The sequence below is a fragment of the Pelodiscus sinensis genome, chromosome 7 (assembly GCF_049634645.1).
Source record: "Pelodiscus sinensis isolate JC-2024 chromosome 7, ASM4963464v1, whole genome shotgun sequence".
Classification (NCBI taxonomy): Eukaryota; Metazoa; Chordata; order Testudines; family Trionychidae; genus Pelodiscus; species Pelodiscus sinensis.
The window spans coordinates 48,771,201-48,787,677 of NC_134717.1; the positions used below are offsets into that span (position 1 = coordinate 48,771,201).

General features: G+C 39.3%; 1 long non-coding RNA gene across 2 annotated transcripts in view; it reads left to right on the forward strand.

The window, feature by feature from the left end:
• Window positions 1–724: 724 nt before the first annotated feature.
• The window catches only part of LOC142830202 (uncharacterized), a 37,490-nt gene continuing 21,737 nt past the window's right edge, over window positions 725–16,477 (forward strand). For both annotated transcript variants that reach the window (XR_012905240.1, XR_012905241.1), the window contains exon 1: window positions 725–842. This is a non-coding gene — a long non-coding RNA (uncharacterized LOC142830202). The remainder of the gene's footprint in view (window positions 843–16,477) is intronic.

A 16,477-nucleotide genomic window follows, 5' to 3' on the forward strand; every position in this document is an offset into this window, starting at 1 on the left:
AATCTGAAACCTTAGGAAGTTTTTAAGCAGAAGCCTATAGAGACAAGGTGTTTTTAAAGTCTCTTGCTGGCCCTCACCTTCTATACTCAAAGTGCTAGAGTGGGGAACAGCCTTGACAGTTGCCAAACTCTGTTGTCACTCATAGGTGTTTTTCCAGTTCTGGGTTCCTGTCCCCCAATTGCCTGAAAATATAAGATGGAACAGTGTCTTCAGAATGTAATAGCAATATCTTTTAATGCGTAGGTGTCTTAACATTTACCTACCAATGCCTTGAGGTGGTATGCCTCAGTTTCCCCTTTCACACAGCGCTAGCAAGTTTGTTATGTCTTTGCTGCTACACCCAGCTCTAAGCCCCTGTACAGGTAAGAGCTTAAAAGCTGTATGCTAATGGGACTCTTTTGCTCCATAAGTGTTTCAGGAAAAGACATAAGGTTACCAGCAACCAATGACAGTCACATTTCCACGTATGGTTTCCATACCATGACCTCTGTTGTACTGCCAAATGTGGGGTGCACCCCCAGCCAGCTCCTTTCAGTTGCCTGTTTCTGTCTCTTTTCTGTATGATTTTATGAGAAGCAATCCCATTCCAGGCACGTCCCATTTTCCTGGCACAACCAAGCCCTTACATTGCTTTAAGTTATGATAAGAGGAAGCTTCATACCAAATATGGTGATCTTGCCATTTTAGGAGGAGTTTTTGAACAAACAGCAGGCAGAAAGACAGACTCACTCACAGACTGACAAGCTCTCTCAAATGTATAGTACATAGTGGTCATTGGATTATGCTCTAAGTAGCACGGTATAGATGGAGAAAGTTGAGTGGGATGTGCCAAAGTAAAGTGAGTAAGTGCAGAACTTTATCACATTTCTTTAGTTCCTTGCTTTTCATTATTCATTGTCTTTTTTTATGCTCCTCTCCTTGGGTATGTCTAGACTACATGGCTCTGTCGCCAAAGCCATGTAGATTAGTTTACTAGACATACCCAAATGAAGCAGCGATTTAAATAATCGCCACTTCATTTAAATTAAAATGGCTGCTGCGCTGTGCCAATCTGCTGTTTTACGGCACAGCACTGTAGTCTGGATGCTCCGCGGTCTACATCAAAGGCATTTGTCGACCTCCCCGGTAAACCTCATCCCACAAGGCATACCTCGGACCATTTCTCTAGTTTGTCCAGATCATTTTAAATTTTGAGTCTATCCTCCAAAGCACTTTCAACCCCTCCAAGCTTGGTAGCATCTGCAAACTTAATAATCGTACTCTCGATATCATCTTCTAAATTATTGATGAAGCTATTGAACAGGACCAGTCCCAAAACAGACTCCTGAGGGACCCCACTTGTTATGCCCTTCCAGTATGATAAAATGATAAAAAAGTTGATATCTAGTTACTCACCCCTCCAGAAACCAGGTACAGAAGAACTAATGTTTCCAATTCAAGATATGAACCAAATAATGGTCTAGAGCTTTTGCACAAGTCCAAAAAATCCCAAATTCTCCCAAACTGTATTCTCTTATTCATTCTGATTTACAGTCTTCTTTAAAATATGTATATTGCCTTGATTAGGCATAAACACCATGATTTTCAAACTTTGACATCTATTTTAAGCATATCTGAAAAAAAGCCATTGTTATACAGATGTCTAAATATGAATATAGGTGTCAAAAATTTAAAAATACATTTCAAAATATTAAGCTCCCTATAGAATTTAGAAGCTTCAGGGGGTAGCTGAGTTAGTCTGTACAGGATAAACTTAAAAAACAACCACTGGTCTGGTAGTACTTTATAGACTAACAAAACATGTCAACGGTATCATGAGCTTTCATGGGCACAGCTCACTTCCGGGCTAAGTTTATAGAATTTAGATTTATGAATGTGATATTTTTAATGTTGACACTTGGTGGCGCTGTAGTTAATGTTTATATTTCTCCAAGGTCTTTTTTTTCCCCTTGTGATTTTATTTTTTGATTGCTTTCTCCTTTTCTAGACATTATTTGCACCACAAAATACAGAGTAACACCTTTTGCTATGCCTGATCTTAGAGGGGGTTTTTAAGACTCATGGTGAACTGGAAATAGAAATTCTTGAAGAAGTGGAGCTGTGTTTCAATACATCTTAATCTTAGTTATGTATTATTACAAAAGATGGGAGCACCACTGTGGAAAATAATTTCAAATATAAGCTTGCTGTCCAGTGATAAGGAGTATAATATGGTGATATGAAACATTTAAGTAAGATTATAGCCAATCCTTTTCCTGCGGTAGTAATCAGCTACAGCTATTCCCTACAGCCATTGAAGTTAATGGGAGATTTGTCTAAGTAAACATAGAATGATCTTGGGGTTCATTAAATAACAAGTCAATGAATGAAAAAGGAATAAAACTTTAATAAAATAAACTAACAAACATCTGTAGTGTTCCCAACCTCCACCTCCAAGGCACATCTCCAAATCACAAACTTTCATAAATGTATCTCTAATGTAGGAAGATCAGGTAGTTCGTATGGCACCGAGTTCCATGCATAATATGTAATCAAATGATAGTCCCCAGTGTTGCAGATTGGGACAAATGCTGCAACCCATCTTCATGTAACTCCATGCAGTTCATCCCCAGAACCACAAATCTCAGGGAAACTATTGCAGACAAGGGTTTTCTACGGTGAGGCCTTGTACTTCTGCTCTGCTAGGTGATCTCTCTCAGGTCTCCTGAGGCTCCACTGAAGCTGTACAGCTAGGCACTTTCCACAGTAATTGCTCTCTCCCTAACCATTCAGTAGTTTTCAGGTCCTGAAGGTGGACTCACACATAATAATGGTGGCTCCTCAGTCAGCATTGACTCTTGTCTGTTTTCATTACAAGATTGGTATATGCTCTGTGTAGGAGGAGATAATGTCACAAACTAAAGCTGTGTCTTCGGCTCCATAATTGGATTGATTCCCAACTCTCTGCAAACAATATACTTTGTTTTCAGGAAGGAGATAACATATAATATTAATTATTGGGACAAAGATTTTTAAGTGTAAATTTCGTGTACTAGTGTAGTAAGGAAGTAAATAGTACATACTGTTTACCACATTATATTTAAATTGAGTCCCCAAAGATTTCCATTTAAACCTATTTTATTGTTTATTGATCTAGTTGGTTCCATCTAGTATTCAAAGCTAAAGAATAGCAGTTGACATGCCGTGAACAGGAGCTAGAGCAAGGTTGCTGTTACAGGCTTAATGGAAAATGATCAGGCTACCGCTTAAAGCAAACAAGACATTTTTATGACAGAAAATTTAGTGAACATGTGCAAATTGAAAAAGGTAGATGGAGGAGCATAACAAAGTGTGAGTAATGGTTATGTGCTACCAGCTGTTCATAGAGAAATGATGGAAAGGCTTCAGTAATATGGGAAAATTATCTTCTCCTCTATATAATAAAGTACATTCTTACTTGATGGTGCCATGTGGTGAAAACCTCAAACATATGGCAAGATCAATTTTGGTTTTAGATGTATGTTTTTAATGCCTTTTAACATTTGATCTTCACATTTCATTGGTCTCAGTGGATGGAAGTGAGCATCTTGTAATATCCTGCTGGTTTACAGTGGCTAGTTTTATAATGGTGGATGCTGGTACTAGGAATGAAAGGAGGGAAATTTTGCCTCTAACAAGGTGGATCTAACAACAGCAGAAGTGGGCATTCATAAACAAATTGTTAAGGAGAGAAATTAGAGCATATTTCATGTATGAAGGCTTCAATGTGTGACAAGTGGCCTTGCAGTCTAATCATTTTTAAACAGTTATTCGCAAGGTTGTCATTTGACACTGTGTTTCTTAATTTACTTTCTTACATTTCTTATCATTGCCTCCTTTTTTTAAACTCATGAGACTGTATTTCTTTAATGTATATGCTTGATTTTAACTTCCCCTCCCCAAAGAAAATAATTTGAGTTCTGGCTTCCACTTTACTCTGAGCTCCGGCTGTTGAGCCAAAAGATGATATCATCTGTGGGTTTTTTTTTTTCCTGGAGACTCTCAGAAGAAGAGTGATTTTTCCAAGAAGTTCAGATGGGTACAAAATTGGGGCATATTGAAAACAGGTTTTCATTATTGGCCTTGTCTACTTGAGAAAATTGCCCCAGTTTAACTTGGTGTAAAATTGATTTAGTTACATCAGTGCAAAAAACTGAGACACAACTCATATTTTGGTTTGAATGTTTTTTAAAATCACAAATTTACAGATGAAAGCAAAATGGATGCCAACATTTTTAAATTGATCTGAGTGTCCTCATATAACAATGAGAAGTCAGAAGTCAGATTCAGACTAACACAGTTACCCCTCTGATACTTCTCACATAACAGAATAGTGATAGAGATGCAGCCGTGTTAGTCTGGTTTAGCTGAAACAAAAGACAGAACTATGTAGCACTTTAAAGACTAACAAGATGGTTTATTAGGTGATGAGCTTTCGTGGGCCAGACCCACTTCCTCAGATCAATATGTGCCGATTTTCTTCCAGACTAGTCTTTACACACGCAAGTAATAGAATTAGTTTGTATAGAACATTCTTTCAAATATTTAATAAATGGAAAAACATAAGAGATTATTCATAGTTCGAGGTTTGTTTGGCTTTTTTTTTAAACTATGTCTATTTTTTTTAAAATGAAGAGAGATTTCTAAATTTCCCTAAATCCATCAGGCACTGTATCAGTGTCAGATAATACAGCATAGTGGTTGATGGCCTACAACCTTTGCTGTAATCCACAGAATATCTATGTTACATAAGGGAATCAGATTTGTCCTATTATATTGGCTAATCCCTGCATAGTTTGATACCCATGTGAGATTTCACATGCAGAGCGATTTGTGTGACTAAGAGCAAGTTTTTCTTTGTGTGATGTGTGCTCTTTTTCCATTCACAATCCTACAGCATAAGGTTAGATACTTCTGAACTGCTTATTGATACTTTAAAAGGAGACAATGCATGATTGCAACATATTGGAGAGGGTGTTCTGAGACTGAGCAAGGCACAGTAAAATTCCACCAAGTTGGGTCTGTTCTGCATATAGCGATGTCTCTATGGTGTCCCATCTAGCACAAAACATTCCACTGTGACTATTTTCTAGATAGTTTTCAGACATGGGAAAGGTCTGAAAAACTTCATTTCCATGCCTTTCATTCTGTTGTGAGTTAATCAGTAAGCGAGAGATGTAATGCACAGTTGCACTATTGAAGCAAATGTAGTCCCTCAATTAAAAGGTCTGCTCCTGGCTGGGGCTGTTCTCACTGTCACCTGCTGCTGCCTCCAGCTCCCAACCCTAACAACCTTGGCTGGGGCTGCGTCCCCCACTGTGCTAGCCCTGGACGGAGGCTGGCCCCACTGCCTCCAGCACTGGCTGGGGCTGCACCCTTCATGGCGCCAGCCTGGGCTGAGTGCCTAACTGCTGGCCACACTGACTCCAATCCTGGCCAGGGCTGCGCTCTCCGCTGCTAACCTCAGCCAGGACTGAGCTCACCATCCTCAGTGGGGCTGGACTCCTGGCCACGGCCCCGTTGCCCCTAGCACTGGCTGGGGCTGTGCTCCTTGCTGACAGACCTGGCCAGGGCTGTGCTCCCCACTGTGCCAGCCTCACTGGGGATGTGCTTCCCACCACCAGCCAAGCTCAGGGTATACTTCTGAAACTGGGCATCTGGGGCTGTCTGCTCCAGCAATATCTGTGGTCCTGCCAGACCACAGATGTTGCTGGATGAAGACTCCCAGATTTTAGAGATTCAACCTGTAGTGAATGAGAGGAAAAGGTGGTGTGTTGGGAACATCCTGTTTTGAAGGTCTCTGGTATCTACAACAGTCTGACACCTTCATACATGTTATTTTGTACAGCTCGGGTAGCTTCTGATCTTGTGTAGCCTCGGCTGCTGTGAAATTGTTATCCTTTCAGGTACAGCTAATGCTTGGTGATGAAGCATAACTGCAGATGCTTAATTTTCAGTGTTATGCATCTCTATTGGGCTTAGGCTTATGTGTACACATTACCTACTTTTAGCTCTTCCGATAAGCCCGTGATCTTAAAGGCATGACCTTTCCTCTGTCTCATGCAGCTGTGCTAAACAGAAGCTTTTCCTCCTGAGAGCTGTGGTTTTCTAAGATCCAAAAATAAATATCATGTTATGCATCATCTGTAAAACTGTTCTCATCCTCATCCAGGCCTTTCCAGAAAGTTTTTGACCCACTTAGGGCAGGGGTCGGCAACCTTTTCAAACCAAAGAGCCAAACTCCATGAAAATTCAGAACAAGTGGTCAACAAACAGCCAGCATAAGAATATCCATGTGCATGACTGAAAATACACAACTTAATATTACTAATAATTGATATGATGATTAATAATAGCATAAATGAAAGAACTTTATCTAGTACTAAAGAACTTTATCTAGTGGGACTTCTGTTGCTGCATTTTTTTTAGACATTTCTTTGTAGTTTACATCGTAACTGGTCAAATTCAGCTTCATGCACATATCCAGGCTGTCTCCGTCAATCTTGAGTGCAAATTACCTTTGATGAGATTCAAAAGAGAGAAAACCTGCCCACATGTATAGGTGGAGCCAAACATAGAAAGTAAGGCCAAGCTACCATTCTTCTTGGTGTTGTATGTGACAGAAAGTTCTCTCCAAGGTTGCAGAGTCAGATTATCATTGTGCTCCAATTTCTTCATGTCAACCCATTTGCACAAATTTGCCAACTCTGCCCCTTGTTGACAAGGCATTCTAAATCAGAATTCAGCCTGACAGATTTTTCCACCCAGGTATCTGATTCCTTGAAATGTGCTATTTCCATTTCCAGATTACTGACTGTGATGCCCGGAATGACTGTCAAACCCAGTTCTTCAAGGGACACTTTATGGGGCCAAATCAAATTTAAACAGAGTGCTGTGTTTGTAAAAGTCAGCACAACGAGACTTGAATGCCATTATGAGCTCAGAAACAAACCCGGCAAGCTGCTGTAAATCAAGGTGTTGTTTGAATTCTCTCTGTGATATAAGTAATGAAACATTTGTAATCTTTCAAAATGTGTCAGTCTGCCTATCTCAATATCTTTGATCAAGATCATTAATTTTTGCTCAAATCTAAACACTGCTTGCTGCAAAGTCAGGACTGTATTTCCTTGCCCTGGTAGCTTAGGGTATGTCTACACTACCACCGTAGTTCAAACTAGGGTGGTTAATGTAGGCAACCGGAGTTGCAAATGAAGCCCGGGATTTGAATTTCCCGGGCTTCATTTTCATATTGCCGGGCGCCGCCATTTTTAAATGTCCACTAGTTCGGACTCCATGCCCGCGGCTACACGCAGCACGAACTAGGTGGTTCGGATTAGGCTTCCTATTCCAAACTACCGGTACACCTTGTTCCACGGAGCCTAATCCAAACCACCTAGTTCAAACTAGGGTGGTAGTGTAGACATACCCTTAAGGCTCAACTCATTCAAATGACTGGTAATGTCAATGAGATAGCAAAACTTGAGCTTCCAGTCACAGTCTGAAAGCTCAGTGTATTTGACATCCTTCATATCCAAAAATGACTTAATCTCATTAATGCAGGCGGAAAAACTAGACAAAATTTTTGTCATGAGATAACCAGCGAACATTGTGCATTAGTAGAGCTGGGTATTCAGAATCTACTTCCTCAAGGAGTGACTGAAATTGACATTGATTAAGGGCTAGGGCAAAAATCCAATTGACAATGAGAATGATCAGTTCCATTACATTTCCGAGTTTGGGTCCGCAAGATTGCGCACAAAGTGCCTCCTGATGCACAATGCATTGAAAGTTCAAAAGTGGGCAGTTCTACTGTTCTGACAAGAGTAAGGAATCCCCTGCATTTTCCAGACATGCTAAATGCACCGTCCGTAAACACACACACAATGTTGTCCAACTGTATTTCTTTCTCATTTACAAAGTTCATCATAGTTTTAAGAATGTCTTCGCCCCTTGTTTGAGTTTTCATTGATAACGTCTCAATTATTTCTTTATGTACAGCATTTCCACAAATGTATTGTCCCAGAATGCACAACAGATTAACATCACATGTCGGCTGTCTTGTCCAAAGCAAAGAAAAAAGAAGTAGCTATAGTCAAATTTTGCCTTATCGATTTGATGGGCCATTTTCACAGTTCAGTTATGAACTTTTTTTTTGCCAACAATGGCATGTCATGAATTTTCTGTAAGATTTTGTCCTTGTTGTGAAGCTCATCAAATAGTTCATAACCAATTTTTAGCATGCATCTCTTCACATAATCCCCATCAGTGAAAGGCTTCTTCTCTTGAATAATGCTGTATGAGCCTGAAAAACTTGCAGAGTTTAAGCTCCCTCTTTTTTTTTGTTTTTTTGGCCATGCCAGCAGGCTATTTTGTCCAATGTTTATTTTTCGCTGCAGCTCCTCACAGGCTTTGTGTGTGTGTGTGTGTGTGTGTGTGTGTGTGTGTGTGTGTGTGTGTGTGTGTGTCACCCTCAGGGTATTTTGTCACAAATGTTGCATGTTTTGTCATGATTTTTTTTTTGAGAGAGCAGTCTCTCACTACAATGTGGAAATCCAGACTTATCCACAAATGCATACATGTCTGTTCACTCCTTTTGAAAATTTCAGTACTCGTCATCTCTCTTTCTTTTTGCCATTTTTACAGTTAGAGGCTTACAGAGTTCACCATCATGTATGATTGATGGAAAGATGTCTTGAGCTAACAAATAAAAAGAGAATATGCATGATACTGAATGAGTGGAATGGATGGTTGTTAAAGTGAACCGTTAAAGGTGAAATATACAAAAAATTGTATTGACATGAGTAATGACATGTTTTTAAAATTTTGAAATAATTTTTCATTTTAATTTAAAAAGCTGTGTATATTTTAGGAATGACAAAAGAGCCATATTTGGTTCCATACTAAGCCATATGTGGCTCCAGAGCCATAGGTTGCAGACCCCTGGCTTACGGGCTGGTTCTGGAGTTGGATATTATTAGCCAGGAAGATTTTTTTAATATACTCCAGGCTGAACCTCTTTAGTCTGGCACTCTCAAGGTCCAGCAACGTTCATGGTCCAGCATGATATTAATTAGCTGGATGTCCACTTATCATGGGTAACCCTATGTTTCCCACAGTCCCATAAAGTTTGAATACAGCCACCAGTCCTGGCTTTCAGTGTTCTGTGCTGTAATTTACCTCTAATTTACTCCTAAGTGTCTTTTAAGAGCCCAATAAACACTGAAAGCATTGGCAATGCCAACTTCTCATGGCCCAGGGAAATCTCTGGTTCGGACCAGTCAGGTCCTTACAGCACTGGACTAGAGAGGTTCAACCTGTATATCTATTGTTGATACAGTATAAAACCAATGCCATAGAGAACAGCCAGTTGCAGAACCCAATGGCCAGTCTTTCTGCAAAACCTCAAGGGCCATTCCCAGGACACTTGACTCAGAATTGCAACCCTTCCCCTATTTTCTACACATAAGGGAAAGATTTTCAGGATCAAGACCCACTGAGAGCATACAGGTAGGGCTGATCTACATCTTAGGAGGGCACAGGGTTTAATAAAAATATCTATCCCACTCCTCCTACAACTGCCTTTGGTCCCTCTTGTGTTTGCAAGGCTGAATCTTGAAAGAAACAACAGTTGAAACACTACCAGGCTTTGTCTGTTAACTGAAAAATATTTTTCAGTCAAGCAGATGGTAAAGAGAAATGTAGCATAGAAACCAGATTATGCAAACATGTTCAAAACCATCATGCCCATTAAACACAAAACTTCAGCTAAAACTAGGATAATAAAGCTAGACAAAAGACTGTGAACCATTAGGTGAAAAAAAATTGAAATACATTAGATGACTTGAAGTTCACTTACAGAGATACAGAGAACTACAAAGACAGCAATGTTATCTAAGCCTTGCTTTGAAATAATAAACTGTAAACATGTTAGCAACTTAATAAAAATCCAGCTCATGCCTGAGACAGTCAAAGATCAAGGCATCCCAGGGTTTCTTGAAGTCATGCTGGCTTGCAGTTGAGGGTCACTCAAAACAGGCAGAAGGAATTGCTGTGATGGGACAAGTTAAAAAACAAATATCTGAAATAGGAATGCAGATCAGTACTAGTCAAAGGTATTGAATTGTGCACAAGTGTTCATTCTTTACTAGTTATTTCACTAATGTTGTGGAATTCTTATATAGGTCCAGAGATGTGTCTGGCATGTCACAGAACAGGAAAAAATAGGAAAAATTAGATTCTAGAACCTCTTTCAATCCAGAGTCTCGAGCCTGCTTCTGTCAGCACAGAACCCTGATACCAAATAGAGTTACTTTGAAAAAAATGAGTGGTCTGTAGCATCTTAGGCTACATATAGACTGCATCCCTCTGTCGACAGAGGGATGCAAATCAAGCACATCGAAATTGCTAATGAAGCAGGGATTTAAATATCCAACGCATAAACATGGCCAACGCTTTTTTTCGAAATGGAGTTTTTTGAAAAAACCCCCGGCAGTCTAGACGTGGATCTGTCGAAAATAAACCCTTTTTCGACAGATCCTGTAAACTAAATTTTTGAGGAATACAGGATCTGTTGAAAAAGGCTTTATTTTTGACAGATCCACATCTAGACTGCCATCTTTTTTTTCTAAAAAACTCCGTTAAGAAAAAAGTGGCAGCCATGTTTATGCTAATAAAGCATGGGCTATCTAAATCCCTGCTTCATTAGCAATTTCAATGTGCCTAATCTACATCTCTCTGTTGACAGAGAGGTGTAATCTAAACACACCATTAGAGACTAACAAATTATTTCATGGGCAAAACCCTCCACTCATCTGAGGAAGTGGGTTTTGCCTGAGAAAGCTCATGATACTAAATATATATAGTTAGTCTCTAAGGTGCTACAAGACTTTTTTTTTTTAAGTTACAGACTAACATGGCTACTCCTCTGAGACTTTTAAGCATGCCAGGGTTACTTTGATTTCATTTTGATTCCTCCTGGACACAGAGTGTAAGTGAGACGAGGACAATAGATGGAATTAACACAGAAGAGATGAGAAAGGAACACGGGTGCCTGGTATACTAGGAGGGGGAAGGCATTACATTCCCAAACTGCCAGCATAGCCAACCCACGCTACTCCCCCAGAATGCCTACTAAAGGCATACTGGGGTTGGAGTCTTGCTGCCCCCAAGTGCCTGCCCTCCCCATGCTCTGAGACCAGGGAGGCTGGGGCCACGCACCACCTGCCCTCCCCATGCTCCAGGGTCAGGGAATCTGGGGCCATGCGCACCTGCTCTCTCTGTGCTACGCGGGGGGGGGGAGGCACAGTGTCATATACCACCCTACATCCCCATGGTATGTGTGTGGGGGGAGGCAGGGCAGGAAGGCGGCTTGGCTCCAGTGGGGGCGGGGCCTCAGCAGAAGAGGTGGGGTTGAGGCTGGGGCTGGGGTTGGGGCTGGGGCTTGCCTACCCCAGCCCTACCTTCACCCACCACCCATGGAAAGAAACATTAGAAGGCTAGCATTTTCACTCTTTTTATTTCAACATTTTAAACATTAATATTGTTTTGGTTAGAAGCTGCTATCATGCACTTTTTTAAAAGGGACATAAAGAAAAAGCACAGGTTATGGTATAATCCCCTGTGGAGTGCATTTTCAAGTCCTGTCACAGAAGATAGGGATTTTTACAGAATCCTACTACAGAACCATGACCCTTTATTTTAAGTTGTGGCAGCTCCTGATTTTAGCCGGGGAGGCGCCAATTTAAATCCTCAAGAGGCAGTTGTCATTACCGAGGATATATACAATAGGTTAACTATCTCATCTGATTCAAAAGCTTCAGAGGGGTAGCAGAGTTAGTCTGTAACAGGAAAAACTTAAAACAACAACAAATAGTCTGGTAGCACTTTAAAGACTAACAAAACATGTAGATGGTATCATGAGCTTCCATGGGCACAACCCACTTCTTCAGATGACCAGAGTGCTGGAAGTTTCCTGATTCTGGACTTCCAACACTCCCGTCATCTGGAGAAGTGGGCTGTGCCCACGAAAGCTCATGATACCATCTACATGTTTTGTTAGTCTTTAAAGTGCTACCAGACTATTTGTTGTTTTTTAAGTTTTTCATCTGATTCAGTTTGGTTCAAATCTTCCAAGCAGTTCTGAGACAATTGCATTTTAGCTGAAATGTAAATCAGTATTGCAGATTATCTCCAGGCATTAAAATCTACTCAGTGTGCAAGCTGCCTTCAAGAGGCTACAAGATATTTTTTTGCTTTGATAACAGGGATTGATGTTGCAAAGACTGATACACATGCTACATTTTTCATGCCCTGGGAGAAATCCTATTATTTCATAGCTGATCTTTTATCACTGACTTTTTTTGTATTGAAATATATTTTGAAAAAGCAGTTGAGTCTGTAAGATGAGCTGGATGTAGTGACAAAAGTTCTCTTGAATTCAGACATTTCCTTCAGAATCCTATTGCTGACTAACTTGTTCATGGAAGAATCTCCCAGAGGATTTTGCTGAGCCATATGGGTTCTATTTTCTGCCGTGATAATTATTGCCTGATAATAATGCAACAGCAGCATGTTTGGGAATCAATAGTGAAATACTAATGAATGTTAATGCATGGTTTCAATTTAGCACATTTGTTTTGTTGATGTACTTATTAACCTTGTGATCTGTGGTTAATACGCCATTCTATTATAGAGCATAACAAGAGGGATAAGAGGAATAAAACAACTGAAGGAGTTAGATAAATTCACTATTTCCTTCATTCACTTTCTGCAGTTTTTATACATGCATCCCAATAACATGTTTATATTGCAAGGACAAGATCATTACTGTATCAGCAAGGATGAGGAGGGATACTTTTATAGACAGAAACTAAAGCACTACATAGATAATTGCAAACATCCTAGCGGGCATCAGGATCCAGCAGGTATCAGGGCAGCGAGAAGAGACATTATGTGTTGGTATACAAAGGCATGTTAGATGCAGTGGCCATGATGGTTGAAGAATCCAGACATTTCACACAACACCTGGGCAGTTATTTTTTATCACTCTCTTTCATTTAAAACAAGACAACCAATTTACCCCATTCATTTGTCAGGGCTTTTTCACATCTTGCTTGTCTTCCCTCAGAGCCATCTGATTGCTGTGTATACCTTGATGATACAATTAACAAAGGTAACAAAGTCCACCCATGCTGAGTGACTAGCTCACAAACCCAGATAATTTCCAGCAACCACTAAACTAAAGGAAGAGGAACAGCCATTTGGTTATGTTATTATAATGGTGCTGTCAGTGGCTCATGAGAATAGGGGCTTGGCTCTGGTTTGGAAGGGTCCTCTAATATTATGCAGTCAAAATTAGATATGGGGCCTACATACTGTTTTTGTTAGAAATACTTCACTAGAGAGAAAGCTACTCAGAATATAGCTCTGTAGCTTTTATCAGGCAAGTGTTTTTTCTCCCATAAAGTAGTCTGAGGTACAGTGCCTTTGTTTTGGAGGGGTTCTTCTTTTAAGCTTATTGTTTACATATATTATATTGCGACACTTTATAGGTAATGTAGGATGCTCTTGGTATAATAATCACTTGACACTAGAGTTATCAGTTGATCTTGTCAGAAGTATAAATATGTTATATTTCCACTTTTTTCCAAAGGAATAATTTGATTCTTTGGATGCTTTATTCATCCAATGGGGCACGGCGATGTGGATAGCTGGCTATAATTCTGCATAGCTTTTCTATATCCCCTTACTAGTTTCTCCCCATAATTATGTAGTTCCAGTCTCCTACAATACTCTGTAAGATATTTTTTGATATAGCACATCAAAGAATATCTGACACAGCAATCCTTTATCAGTGTGTTCAAAGGATTCTGAAGGTATATGAAGATCTGTCCTCATTTGATCAGCTGTGATTGAGTAGCACCATTGATTTACTCCACTGCACACTAGGTTGGTCAGGGAAGCATTCCGAGAAGAGAGATAAAAAAGAAACTAAAATGGACTCTAACTTTTTGGAGAACAGGATATAAGGTGCAATAATATGTCTATCATCAAGCTGAAACTCAAGTAAAATCTCTTGGGAGGTGAATCCTTGAAAAATTAATGCAAAAGAAGTTGGATTATACTCAAATAAATCAAACCCCTGGGTTTTGTAAAGCTGTGATCATAATATTAGCGTGAATGATGGAATATTTGTGAAGGGAAGAAAGAAGATAAAACATTTTTCTCCTTGTTGCTTTAAGGTAAGGACAGATGATAAATGCCACATTAAATTCCATCCTCCTTATGCTCCTTAAATATAGGGGTTCTCAAACTTTGTGATACTGCGATTCCCCTCTAAATTGCTCGTGACCCCCCCCCCCCCAGGGGGGTCAGGATCCACAATTTGAGAAATGCAGATATAGAGGATGAACCAGTAGCTTCTCAAGAGGTCATGAAAATAAAGCTACCTTTCACCTTCCCTTTCTGTGAACTTCTCTCTCCAGTATGTGGTTTAAAGTTCTATGAGTTAATTTAGTTCTATTCTCCTATGGCTCATTCTCAGACAATATTTTTTATAAATATTTGTTTGATTTTTATCTTATAAATGAGAGAGGCTCATGAGGAAAATTCATCCTTGAAATAACTTTCTACATTTGAATGGAATCAAGCAGGGGGATAGATTTGATGCATGAATTGCAGGTGAATTTATCACTATGGGAAGGCAGGAAAGAGGCTATATTTCGTCTCTTGGGCATTCCGGTGATCTTGATAAATACAAAGCATGATAGCTGTCCAAAGTTTGTCAGAACAGTGCTGTTTGTGGGATAACGTGGAAGGGTTGTCCTGAAATTATCATTTTGATGTCTTTAAAACAGTCATGCCACAAATATAGCTACATTACAGGGAGTGTCCATGGGTGTTTCTGGATGTATGACTAAGTAGTTAGTCAAGCAGTGAGTGTGTGCTCCAAATAAAACAGGAGTCTGTTTTCTTGTGTCCTCCTGAGCATGTGACATTGACTGTAACTTTTTTCTCCCATTTCCTCACACATTAAACTCAAGATTACTTTGAATTATGTGAGAGTTGTAGTAGTTAGAGAAGGAGACTGATGGTAAGGACTCACGAGTCTTATATCTTATTCTGTCTCATTGTGTGATTTTAGAGAAGTCATTTTTCTATAGTTCAGTCTAGTTACCTGGAAAAAAAAATTACACATTGAACTAAATTCAGCACAAGTATAATTCTACTATTATCTCTGAAGTGAATTCTGTACAACTCCAGTGTTTAAAATGTGCCCAGTTGTACAATGTGTGAATGAACAAAAGAGTAAATGTTATAGAAATGAAGTATTCATATATTGTATTGTATGCTGGAGGGAATAAAAGAGTAAAAATCTAGTAAAACCTGCCATAACATTCTTGGAGCTATTTTAACAGCAGACTAAAACCTTTTCCCTTGGACAAACAGGATTATTACAGCATATAGCTGCAACTTGTACATTCACATCTAGAAGACAGGGGGGAACAAATCTATTTAATCCCTTTAATAGTTTTTCATCATTTTTAATATATTAAGAACAAACATTATCCTTTCCACAGATAACCCTGGAAGAGCTAAATAAACTGGATGTATTTATAGTCTGGATCAAAGACTATAAACAATGGTACTTAGAGAGAGGTTGGTTACTCATGGAAAACTTTGATAAACAGTTAGTTTAAAAATAATGTTGCCGAGTAGCCTCTATACTTGCCATTTCTTGTATCTTACTACTTAGTCATACATCCTGATACACCCATAGACATTCTCTGTAATGAAGCTATATTTGTGTTGTGTGTTTGATTTCTGTTTTTTTTTAAATTAATGTTCTCTGTCACTAAGTACTCTTACCTGAAAACATTTAAGCATGTAGCATTATAGCAACTTCACTTGCAACTGATTGTGATCCTCAGCTAGAATAAATCTATTACCCTAAATTAAAACAGATGAGAATTTGGATATATAATTTAAAATGAGGGAATTTGGAACAGCTGATCCTCTACTTTCATCATGATTTTACACTCTAAATTTCCAAAGCACTGTAAATAGCTACTAGAGCTGTGCAAATAAATTATTCTTTCAGTGCACTGGCTTTTTGTTAAGTAAATAAATAAATAAAATTAAATAACGTATGTTTAACCATTTTCCCCCAATTTTCAGTGAATTCTGGAAAGAGAGTATCCGTCAAACAAAACACTTTGCTTTTTGAGCATTTTAAAATAGAAGTGAAGGAAATGAAAGTTAGATTGGGTACCCAGCAGTTCTATGGTTGCAGAACTCACCTGGCAGGTGGGAGAACAGGTTCAAATCCTAGCCTTGAAGCAGGGACTTGAACATTGGGTTTATACATCCTCAATGAATGCTCAAATCACTGGGCTCTAGGGTATAAGGATATTGGCACCACCTTCTCTTCTGTTTTGTGAAAAGTGCCTTTGTCCTCCTG